Here is a 13,104-nt window from a genome sequence, read left to right as displayed (position 1 = left end):
TGCCCATATCCTGGTATGTTACTATCTTGAGGTGTTCTATGCCACAAAAATAACCACATTTCCTTGTCAGTTGCATTATTTTTTTTTAAAGATTTTATTTATTTATTTGATAGAGAGAGATCACAAGTAGGCAGAGAGGCAGGCAGAGAGAGAGAGAGAGGGAAGCAGGCTCCCTGCTGAGCAGAGAGCCCGACGCGGGACTCGATCCCAGGACCCTGAGACCACTACCTGAGCCAAAGGCAATGGCTTAACCCACTGAGCTACCCAGGCGCCCCGTCAGTTGCATTATAATGAACTCAAATCAGATGTATTTGTGTGTGTCTTTGTGTTCTATTTGTGTTCTTGTATGGATTGTGTATGGTATATGTGTAAATTGTGCGTGTGTGCTGTGTATGTTGTCTGCTGTGTATGTTGTGTTTTTTGTTATTAAGTTTTTAAATTTTAATTCCAGTAGAGTTAAAATAATAATAATGTTATATTATTTTCAGGCATAGAGTATAGTCAAATCAGATATTTGGGGCACCTGGGTGGCTCAGTGGGTTAAATAAAGCCTCAGGCTTCAGCTCAGGTCATGATCTCAGGGTCCTGGGATCGAGCCCCGCATTGGGTTCTCTGCTCAGCAGGGAGCCTGCTTCCTCCTCTCTCTCTGCCTACCTCTCTGCCTACTTGTGATCTTTGCCTGTCAAATAAATAAACAAAATCTTAAAAAAAAAAAATCAGGTCTTTAACCATGGCTATTTTCAAGTCTTTTATCATTAATAGTTATACTTTTACTCAGATGCTTCTATTCCTGCAAGTCTGCTTCATCTTCAGTGAGACCCATGAAAAAAAAAACTCTGAGTACAGTTTTCTGATAAGCTTAAGATCATAAAACTGAACCAGCTAAAAATTTCCAGAAGGAGTGGAAAAACTGGATTCACACAGAACAAGAATTAATAACATGAGACTCAATGAACTGAGGAAGATAATTATACTTCCAGTGACTTTTTGTTTGAGATTTTGCTGACCTTTTAAAAAAGGTTTTCTTCAGATTTAAGAAAACTTGTTCTCTTAAGCTAACTCACTTATAGCAATTTAATCAAATATACCTTTGTAAGCAAATTAAAACATTTATCTTTTCTTCCTTCCAGATCCTTCTAGAATTCAGAAACTCTCAGTGAGAATTCTCAGTGAGTATTTTTATGGCAATATATTTATTTTATTTGTCAGAGAGAGGGGATGATCACAAGCAGGGGGAGCAGCAGGCAGAGGCAGAAGCAGGCTCCCTACTGGGCAAGGAGCCCAATGTGGGACTCGATTCCAAGTTCCTGGGATGATGACCTGAGCCAAAGGCAGATGCCCAACCAACTGAGCCACCCAGGCATCTTCTATTTCTGTAAGTTTCAATAAGAATCTGTTATCCTTATGACATGATACAAATGATAACACTGGTTATATTCCCAAGGCTTTGATTGGAAGGTCATATCTGAAGGACCTGCATAGGCTAAGATATAATCAGACAGTTTTAAAGAACTAAGATTGGCTTTATGGAGCCAATAAAGCCTCCTTAGAAATATCACACTTATACCTTGCTTATAGAGTTCCTAGAAGCCTTACTAGGGAAGTAAAGAAGGTCACTTCCTGGCAGGGCAGGAACCTCAGGATACTGGGGACTTCGAGAAGAGAGAAATTCACCCAAATCTATAGGCATTGCAGGTGAAATCTGATGGCAACTATGTGGCTTGGCTTCTGGCCTTAAGAGGCTATTTAAAGCTCAATCTAGCAATTCCTTATGGAAAGTTCCAACAAAGCAAGTTCTAAAGCGTCTATATGGTCAATTACTGTTCTTGATGCATTTATGTAAATAATTAGGCTGAGGTTTTTTTTAAACTAGACTTATTTTGCAAGCAAATTAGTCCTAATCTGGCTATCTTTGGTGAAAATGAGAGTGCTTATATAGAGAAAATACATGTCATTGGCACTTCTTTGTAGATCCTACATTTTTATTACAATTCATCATAAAATGGACTAGATCTTAATTTCTTCTAGTGTTCTTCAATGCCTAGCTACAAATCTCCTTCTAACATTTTGATTTTTCTCCTACCTTTCTGACTTAGAATCGGTTGAGGACTAAAACTCTCTTTTTCCTGAAACCCTGCAAGCTAAATATAAACGGCTTGATGCGAAGCAATCACCGTAAGAACTCACGCATAGACAGTCTTTGCTCTATTGCTCTATGAGCCACTCAGAAAGATCACTGGAGACATTTGAACCATAAATCAGGAAGATCTGCCAAATTGCACTACCCACCCTTACTCTGTCTTAAGATTCTTCAAGTCTGACATCTAGAAGTCTTCTCAACTGGCAGCCCTCAGAACTCAGAAACTGTCTTACATTTGATCTGGTCATTAACCATTGTTTTTCTTTTGTTTTTCGAGAAATGCCTCTTTTTAAATACTTGAGTACTTGAACCATAGGTCTAACTTCGAGAATGTGCCTACATTGTGCCTCCCGAAATGAGTTTGTCTGAACTGATCTATTGTCAGAACTAAGAGACTGGATCAGTAAGATGAAACAACCTACCACCTCAACTTTTTTTTTTTTAAGATTTTTATTTATTTATTTGACAGAGAGAGAGAGACAGGGAGAGAAGAAACACAGCAGGGGGAGTGGGAGAGGGAGAAGCATGCTCCCCGTTGAGCAAGGAGCTAGTTGTGGGGTTCAATCCCAGGACTCTGGGGTCATGACCTGAGCCAAAGGCAGATGCTTAACCAACTGAGCCACCCAGAAGCCCCCAGCTCAACTTTTAATTGTGAAACTCCTATGGAAGTTTCAGATGAGGGAGCTGGAGGGGTTCAGACCCTTCACCCTCTGAACGTGGCACTTGGACATGAAAATCATTTTGAGCTAAAAGCATTTGAGACCCTGCTGGTTCAAGGAAAACTTTGCCCCTCACTTAACTACACAGAAGAATCCAAATTGGAGCTCTTTCCTCAGATAAGAGTTTTTAACAGAGATAAATGTTATCTGAGTGACCTACCAGAGATCGCAGGGCAAACATCTAATTACCAAACATCTGCTCTTCTGTTGCTTGGAAATGCATTCTTTTTCTCTGAGGTTCCAGATCCTTACGTCCTTCTGCTTAGTTCAGAATGACATGTATAACCTCATTTGCCTGACTATCTTTGGCATTTCCATGTCTGTGTGGATTCCCCATACGTATGCCTATTAAATTTGATTTTTTCCTGTTAATGTGTCTCATGTCAATTTGTTTCTTAGTCCAGCCAGAAGGACCTGTAAGGGGACAAGAATTCTTGCTCCCTGAGAGGGGTCCCTCTAAATCCTGATCCTAACTTTTTTTTTTTTTTTAAATCACAACTATGCTCTTCAGTATCCCAAATCAAAGGGTTTTTGCTTCCTTTTAACAGGCTGGTGATTCAGAAGACTTTCGACTGCCTTGAAATCAATCACTTCCACTGTTTCCTCCCCTTCCTGATTTTTTATTTAAGACATTAAGTATTTATTAAATGTCTGTGTGTTGAACATTACAGGAATGAAATGAAATGTGGTCCCTACTTGTGAAGACCTGTAATCAAGTTAAGAATTGAAATACATATGATCATATTCATGGTAAGACATAGTTATGGAAAAAAATTCTGAACTTGGTCTGAAATGAAAGTTTCTTTATTCCATACAGACCATATCTTTTTCATTTTTTAATGAGACCTTTGAAGAATGGCATTCTAGGGTTAAACTGCACAGAAAGGCTGCTTATCTAAACAATAGAATTTAAGCACTATTAAGATGAGGCTGTCACTTTCAACAGTATTGTTCTTTAAAGGGAGCATAGCATCATCTTTGCATTGTACTAACTGGCCAATGTAGTTAGCATGGTTTGTTTTTGTCTGCTTATGTTCGTGGGGTAATAAATACAAGTTAAGGAATATGGATGGAACAACACAAACCAAATGGTTTCCCAACCGTTAGAATGTGATTCATGAGAAATAGCCTCAGCCAGTCCTGGGAAGTAGTAAATTGTGAGGAAGAGCATGGGATTTTTGTTAATAAACTTTCATTAAGCAGATGTTTATAAATATTTCTTGAGTCTTTAATAAATATCATGCACCACTGGATGTTCTAATCATACAACAGCGAATAAAAAGGAAAAAGACTATAGAACTTACATTCTAGAGGGACAGACAGGCAATGAACAGAGAACTAGAGAGTTGGCATAGGAATGAACACTGTACAAAGAAAAACACGATTGATGAGGAAGCATAGGCTGCAGGATCCTGGAAGGCTTCTGGGGAAAACAATCTTGAGGTTAACATCTACTTGACAAGAAGGAGGAGGTAGCAGGAAGACCTGGGGGAAGGGCCTGGAAGATGCTTCCGGCAGATGGTGCATCAGGTAGAGAAGCCACGAGCCGAAGGGTCTCATTTCAGAAACAGCATTTAGGCTGGTGGGGCTGGAGCCTGCAGAAGAGTAATAGGGCACTGGGTGAGGTCAGAGTGGCAGGCAGGCGCCAAGCCAATGGCAGGTTTCAGAGGCAGGATAAGGAGTTTAAGTTTTAATTCCAAAGGCAATAGAAGCCACAGGAGGGTTTTAAGTAGAGGAGTCATGTGTTCTAATTTACGTTTAAAAAAGAACATTCTCGATGTTGTGACAAGGGTGAATTTTAGGAAGGAGGAGGGAAGCAAGAAGACCAGTTAGGATGCAAGGGCAGGTATTCTGGGTCAGAGATGGTGACTTCTAAGCAAGGAGAGACCTATGATCTAGACAGACCCAACTACTTGACTCACCAGCAAAGCAAAGCTGGTAAAGTCAGCTTGCTGAGCGCTAATTTCCTCACCCGTTTTACGGAGTTTGGAGATTTGTTTGGGGGATTACCTGAGATGAAACAAAGTGCCTACTACAAAGCAAAAGGATAGCATGCTGGCAGTCTAGATTGGGAGTCAGCAAACCGGCTCGTGTGGCCCACCACTTGTTCTCGTTAGTACGTGGGAGCATAACCATGCTCACCTGGTAGGTATGACCGCTGTCATTGTACAACAGTGAGGTTGTACCCAACTTGTTGTAACAGAAATCACATGGTCTGTAAGGTCTAAAATACTTAATCTCTGGCCCTTTACAGAAAAAGTTTACTGACCCTGCTCTACATTGTAACGAAGACTAGAAGGAATGTAAGACGGATGTACTCTATCTATACACCTCGGAAGCAGTGCTTTCAGAGAAATACTAGTGGCACGTCATGTGGTATATTTTTCAAGTGCTCTGCCAAAGAGGAGACCCACCTGTAAAGAAGTGATTAACAAGAGCAAGCTTTTAAAATAACCTTCACATGTCATTGTCCTATAAACCAACAAATAACATCACATTATTTATATAATGTCTTTATGTTTCCATTCTATTTATCAATAGTTTTGTTGATACTAACAAAGACCAAGATGAGGAAGCCAGTCATGGGGATAAATGGAACATGACGATTCCAGGCAGAGGGAAGCAGTCGGAACTGAGATCTCGATGTAGAAGCTGGACCAGGAATAGCCAGGAGAAATAATTCGAAGTAAGACTTCTTTCTTTAGCCATGGCTAGTTCTGACGTGAAACCGAAACCAGTAAGTCGTGCCAAAAAATGGTCAGAAGATATAGGAAATCTGTACAGATTTCAGCAAGCAGGCTCTTGGGATGAAATTGAATACAAACAGGTGAAACAAGTTTCTATGGTAGATCAGTTGGCCAGAGACAGGATACGTGAAGAAACTCCAAAGAAGGGACAATACTTTCTATTACTACAACAAACAGAGGGAGTGTGATGACAAGGAAGTTCACAAAGTAAAAATGTATGCGTACTAGCCTTTGTTTTTTGTGTTACTTGTCATTATTTCTTAAGAATTCATGGCTTTGTTCTATATCATGTAAATGTCATTTTATAAAATGATTCAAAATGCAGACTTCAATGGAATGTTTTGAAACACAAAAGCCATGAAACCTGGTATCAATCATCCTGTTCTGTTCTAAAAGAGAACTGCAAAAGCATGAAAGTTGAAAAAAAACAGTCTTGTTAAAATCGTTCACTACAGATTTATAAATTCAGTGTAAGAGAGGATAAGTAATGGAGAGACCAAGTAATATATTTATTTATTTTATTTTATTTATTTTGATATAGAGAGAAGGAACACAAGCAGGGGGAGTGGGAGAGGGAGAAGCAGGTTTCCCGCTGAGCAGGGAACGCGATGCAGGGATCGATCCCAGGACCCTGGGATCATGACCTGAGCCGAAGGCAGGCACTCAACCAACTGAGCCACCCAGGCATTCCTACCAAGTAATATATTTCAATGAACTGGAAAATCCATATGGAAATAGAGTTCAGTCAGGCAGTCAACAAGTATTAATTTAGCATTAAGCCTGCGTTGGAGCCAGTGCTAACTGCTGGGACCTGTGGGGATAGACATATACCGCTTCCTGCTTTCTTGGTACTTTGAATTTGATGTTCCCTTTGGGAGAAGACCTGCAGGACAGCATGTGAGTATCTTCGTGTGAAGAAAGGAAGACCCTGGGATGCCTGGGTGGCTCAGTCGGTTAAGTGTCTACCTTCAGCTCATGTCATGACCCAGGGTCCTGGGATAGAGCCCCACATCGAGCTCCTTGTTCAGTGGGGAGCCTGCTTCTCCCTCTGCCTCCTCCACTGTTTGTTCTCTCTCTCAAGTGAATAAATAAAATCTTAAAAAAAAAAAGGCAGACCCTCTTCTTTATAATACTGTATCTCCATCTGTAGCAAATATATTTAAAATTTTTTTTTTTTTTTTTTTTTTTTTTTTTTTTAGGGCTGTCTGCCAAAACCGTGTGATAGAAATATTCAACTCTACTCTAACCGTGATGTGAATGGCTCCTGGGTGCGGCACCCTTTTGCAGTAGAGAAACTTGCTCAATTATATGTGGAAGCACCAGTTTTCCAAAGGGGAAACCGATGAAAATACTATAAAGAAGGGATAGGACTGAACCGAAGATCATGAAGACTGTTTCAGTAGTTATCCATTTTAACTAAGTCAGTGATCCCTGAGTCTGGTTCTACAGGTTCCTGAGTATCCACAAGTATTTCACACGGCTCTCTAAAACTTTCAGTATAAAATTTAAGCAAGCTACACACACTGTTCTTGAAAGAGTGGACAAAGGGGAGAGTGGGCAAAATCAAACGATCAGTTACAGGATTGACCTAGTGACCAAAAAGTTTTGGTGGTCTCGGGAGGGTGCAGAAGTTGGGGGCAGTGTTGGGGAGTTGTGCTGGTGTGTTTCCATTTTCAACAAATTGAGTTTAGTTATTTACCTATTTTCTTTATTTTTCTTTTTTTTTTTTTTTAAAGATTTTATTTATTTATTTGACAGAGATCACAAGCAGGTGGAGAGGCAGGCAGAGAGAGGGGGAAGCAGACTCCCCGCTGAGCAGAGAGCCCCATACGGGGTGGGATCCCAGGACTCTTGGGATCATGACCTGAGCGGAAGGCAGAGGCTTTAACCCACTGAGCCACCGAGGCACCCCTATTTACCTGTTTTCTTTTTTAAAGAAACTCAGATTTGAAGTGCAAGGTTTTATATCACACTGTGGTATACAGTTAGAATACCTTGATGCAGAAGTCCCAAACGAGGCCTTAGAAAGAGTTTATAAAACACGGGTAATTCTATGGGAGCTGGGAGCAAAGCGTGCATGGAGTAGGTCAAGGAGCTCCTTGATTCTTTTTTCCTTTGGCTCAGGACAAAGATGAAAACACCTGAATTAAGAGAGCTTGGTTCTGATTTAGCAGAATCAGGACAGAGAAGGGCAAAGGAAGTGAGAGAGAACTAAAGAGAGAATGAAGGGGAAAGAGAAAACATTGTAAACGAAAGTCTGTTCCTTTTTATTTTCCCACATCTGGTTCTCAAGTGTCATTTCCTTTTTTTCTTTCTTAACTTACTTAATTCTTTCCTTCCTTCCTTCCTTTTCTCTTTCTCCTTCCTTCTGTCCTTCCTTCCTTCCTTCCTTCCAAGATTTTATTTACTTATTTGTCAGAGACAGAGAGAGCACAAGCAGGGGGAGGGGCAGGCAGAGGGAGAAGCAGGCGCTCCACTGAGCAAGGAGCCCTACGCTAAACTTGATCCCCTGGGATCCTGACCTGAGCCGAAGGCAGATGCTTAACTGACTGAGCCACCCAGGCGTCCCTCAGGTATCATTTTCTTTTATTATCTTCCTCTTGTGACCTAGATGCTACACCAATGAACAATTCAAAGTCTTCCTTTCCTTTACTTTCCTAAGCACCCTCAACTAGAATCAACACAGATCATTTCAGTGGGAAGTTGGGCAACAGTAATAAGGAAAGCTTGCCTTCTTAACATGGGGCTGAAAGTTACCAATTTATCTCCTACTGTTAATTAGTTTTGCTTTATGGAAACTTTTTCTATCTATTCTTTCTTTTAATTTTCAATTTTTTTATTAACATATGATGAATTTATTATTTGTTTCAGGGGTATTTCTATGGATTCTTGAGCAATGACGTTAGCATCATTCATATTACCATCACTTTATATGTTTTTGAAATCCCAGACCAAAGCTAAGAGGAATCGATGAAAAGTTGACATACTCAGAATGTAGTGAGAAGGTAGAATTTACCACACTGGTCTTTTCTCTTCTGCAACTCTACTATGAAGTTTATTATAATTATGAAACTTATTATTACTATGAAGTTTATTATCCCATTTTGTAAACTACTATGTAATTGTTTTTTTTTTTAAGATTTTTTATTTATTTGAGAAATTTATGTTATTTATTTATTAGAGAAAACAAGAGAGCACAAGCAGACAGAGCAGCAGAGGGAGAGAGAGAAGTAGGCTCCCCACTGAACAGGGAGCCCGATGCGGGGCTCCATCCCAGGACCCTGGATCATGAACTGAGCCAAAGGCAGTCGCTTAACCAACTGAGCCACCCAGATGCCCCAAGATTTTATTTTTAAGTAATCCCTACACGCAACCGGGGCTTGAACTCCCAACCCTGAGATCAAGAGTCGCATGCTTTACTGACTTGAGGCATCCAGGCATCCATGTGATTGGGTTTTTTAAATCAATAATTAGTTATCTCAAATACTTTGTTGAGTCAAACAGTATTTCCCGTTCCATAGGGGATACCCAAATAATTTCTATTTCCTTTCAAATGTTAAAGAAATTTAAGGAATTAAGTACTGGAAGTGGACACTAAAGTAAGTTATTTAACCATATTTTACATGGGACTGCAAAACTTACTCAATAAATAAACATTGCCTTCTCATTCCAGTTGACCTTGATAAAAATATGGCTAACCCATCATCTTTATTGTATATTAGGGGGATGAGTTTCTACACTGTTGAAACCATAAATAGGGAGAAAGGCCAAAGACCGCAAGAGGGAAAATATTTTGGTTTAACCTTGTGCTTGGTGAGCCGCTTTCTCTCATAAAATTTACAAATTAAGGGACATATTTTTATACACAGTCACAGTAGCCATGGATAGCGGTAACCAAATATGTTTTTTATTTGAGAAATGTTTTTCTGTTACTTGCTAATCTTAGGAAACAAACACATATTCACTAACCATAATCTCTTGAACTTAAAAAAATTTTTTCTCACAGGCAATAGTTTCCTGTAGTAACTCTTATTTCCCTGTTTGTTTGTTTGTTTGTTTGTTTTTTAAGATTTTATTCATTTATTTGACAGAGAGAGATCACAAGTAGGCAGAGAGGCAGGTGGAGAAAGAGAAAGAGAAGCAGGCTCCCTGCTGAGTAGAGAGCCTGATTTGGGGCTTGATCCCAGGACCCTAGGATCATGACCTGAGCCGAAGGCAGGGGCTTAACCCACTGAGCCACCCAGGTGCCCCTCTTATTTCCCTGTTTATTGCAGATTTTGTAAAACCGTGTAAGAAATCAACTTTTCTCTTTTGCTAATGCCCAGGTGGGAAATTCCTACTGCTTAACCACAATTGTGAGTTTGAATCAAACCGCAGTAGAAATTGCTCTGGAAGGAACAGAGTGTCTAATTGAGGTTGTGGAGAAATATATAAATGTGGAAGCAGAGTGAGGATAAGAAAGTTCATATCATCCTTACAATGGTGGTTCTTGAGGTAACTTTAGGTGGCTTAAGGACAAAGTATTAAAAAATGTCGAATTGCATAAGATTGTCCCTTTGCAGTTCTTTTTCACTCCTTCCATTAACATTGAGGAGAAAGTTGACATATAGTGCCAGTGTTTGTGTCCTCTTAACCCTTGTTACATATTTTTTTAATTGATGAGAGAGGGCCTCAGACAGAATATAGAATAAATCAGCAAATCTACAATATATTTTTTTTTATCATACCTGTTGGGTGCAAGTGAAAGTGATTTTCCATTAATTCGGTAAGGTAATATTTCTTTTAAAAATAAATTTGTTATGGGGCGCCTGGGTGGCTCAGTGGGTTAAAGCTTTGGACTTCGGCTCAGGTCATGATCCCAGGGTCCTGGGATCGAGCCCCACATCGGGCTCTCTGCTCAGCAGGGAGCCTGCTTCCTCCTCTCTCTCTCTGCCTGCCTCTCTGCCTACTTGTAATCTCTGCCTGTCAAATAAATAAATAAATAATCTTAAAAATAAATAAATAAATAAATAAGTTTGTTAGATTAAAAAGTAATGATGTAAATAAAAATATTAAATAATAAAGTTGATGCACAAATATGACAAATACTGTGACGTGACTGATGGTCAGAATATTCTTTAGAGTTCTCTTGATAGTGATTAAATCATCTTCACCCAGACTTCTTCCAAATTCTTTTTCATCTTTCCTTCTTCCTCTCTCCTCCTTTGATTTTTTTTTCCTACCATTTATCATTCAACAGCGTATTGAGCCAGGATGTAAAGCGTGTGATATTGTGCTGGTTACTGTGAACACAGAAATACAGAGATTAATCCATCCTCATCTTCACTTTCAACCGGCTCCATCTCACTGCAGACACAGTTATGCAAACAATGATTATACAGGGAGAAATCTGATGTGCATGCAAGGTATAGTGTAGCCCAGAGGAGGGAAAGCCACGCGGGAAGCAAAGAAGGGTATCGGGTTTCGACCTTGGGAATCAGTCCTATGAAATACAGTCCAAGTTCATAAATATATCCTAGATTTATTCAGCAAACTTCTGTGGAGCCTGACATTGTGTTAGATACTGGAGATTTGGACATGAAAAACACACAGTTGGATGCTTCAAGAAGCTTTTGATTAAAAGGGGAGGCAGACAAGGAAAGCAGTGCTTACATAGATCTATATACCTTATCTGAAACCTTTCAAGGCAGATGTGTTTCACAATGCTGAATTTTTAGAATGTTCATATGGTGCACATACAATATACCGCATAACACCCATAAAAGATTCTGGGGTAGTACCTCACAATTAAAACCTGCGACTATTCATACTAAACAGAATGAAGACTATAAGTGGCTTCACATCAGTTTGGTATAGGTGGTTGATTTTTGTCGTGCTTAAGATTTCTGAATTCAGAAAAGTGTGGGCCTTTCTTCAAAATAATTACAGTCACACTGCAGGGTGTTTTAGAAGAACAAAGAGAGGGTGATGAACATTTAAAATATTTTTATTTTATTTTATTTTGTTTTTTAAGATAATCTCTATGCCCAATGTGGAACTCAAACACATGACTCCAACCAAGATCAAGAGTCACAGGCTCTAAATTACCAATTTAGCCAGCTAGGCCACCCTGAACCACATTTTAATTGAAAAGATGTCAGGGGAGGCTTCCTTAAAGTTTTATTTTCTGAATGGAGTCTTGCTGGATGAATAGGAGTTCATTCCACAGAGACAATGGAGGCGACAAAGGACTGGAGGATTGGGTAGGGGTTTTCTAGGCAGTAGGGACAGCCTGTAGGAAGACAATGGACTTGGTGTTTGGGGGTGGGGAACTGCAAATAGTTCAGGCTGGCCGGCTGTACGGTGTGCCTGCGACAGAGATGGAGAAGGGCATGCGGATGGAGATGCTGAGGAAGAACAGCTGAGATCAGGGGGAGGCAGCTGTAACCGTTACCCTGAAGCATAAAGAAAGCTCTTGCAAGATTTTAACAGTGTGTAGTCATGTGAGGATATTTGAAGTTTTAGAAAAATCATAATATTGGGTGACAGAGATGACGCACTACACAAAATTCAGGCGACTGTAGTTATCTAGTGAGGGATGATGAGAAAATGCAAGTTGGCTTGGTTTGGCACGTAGTAATTGCTCAAGAACTTGTAGCAGGTGGGAGGGTAAAGGTAGGGATGTGGTGGGCATGGATAAGAGGAGATGATTTAGAGTGATTTTAAGGAATTAGGACTCAGTATCTGATTGGACTGGGAGGGAGGAGGTGTAGAGCCTTCTCCCCTCCAGGACATCTTAGCCTTCTCTCCTGGCTTCCAGATCTGTGTTGCTTGGCATTCCCTTTTGGACATGACGAAGTATGAGTTTGGGGCTCAAGGAAATAACCTTAGTTGGACTTGAGAGTTTTTATGTGAGAGCTGAAGCCTTCATGTGGCTGAGATCACAGACAGTGCCTGGTATGAAAAGTAAGGAAGACTGAAGTACTAGAAAATACTTAAGGGGAAGGAAAGGAAACTGTGGACCATGTTAAGTGCCCTAGAAAGATCAGCCGAGATAATGTCTGGAAAGCTCCACAAGGGCCATGGCCAAAAGGATGTCAACTTTGATTTGAGAAGAGCAGTTTCAGTAAGTGAGGAGGGGCAGAGAGTAACTCTGAAGGAGTGTGCAAGGGACCACTGTCCTCTTAAGACTGTGAAAGGAGAGGCAGAGAGAAGGCCAAAATTAGAGGCAGTCATGGGCGGTATGGAAAGTTTTTGTTTTAATTTTAGTTTTTAAAGGTAGGAAAGTGCTGCCAGACTTCCAGTCACTTCTTGTAGTTAGCTTTTTCATGGGTGTTGCAGCCTGCCTCTGGAGGAGAAGTATGTTTTACCTGAACACAAGTGCTTCTCGGAAGCAGGCGGCCTGATAAGCAGACTGGACTGGAATAGCTCTACAGGAAAGCACGACTTTCTGGGCTCATCTGCCAGGTACTGCTTCTTGTGCTAACTTCCAGCCGGGTTTTTGTATCTTCCTCCTTTG

General features: G+C 40.3%; 1 pseudogene; it reads left to right on the top strand.

The window, feature by feature from the left end:
- The first annotated feature begins 5,566 nt into the window (after positions 1-5,566).
- Positions 5,567-5,834, top strand: LOC116572748 (annotated as a pseudogene).
- Positions 5,835-13,104: the final 7,270 nt, after the last annotated feature.

Source organism: Mustela erminea, chromosome 14 (genome assembly GCF_009829155.1).
Source record: "Mustela erminea isolate mMusErm1 chromosome 14, mMusErm1.Pri, whole genome shotgun sequence".
NCBI classification, from domain to species: domain Eukaryota; kingdom Metazoa; phylum Chordata; class Mammalia; order Carnivora; family Mustelidae; genus Mustela; species Mustela erminea.
Note: the sequence above shows the minus strand (reverse complement) of the source record. Positions and strands in the feature narration are given on the sequence as shown.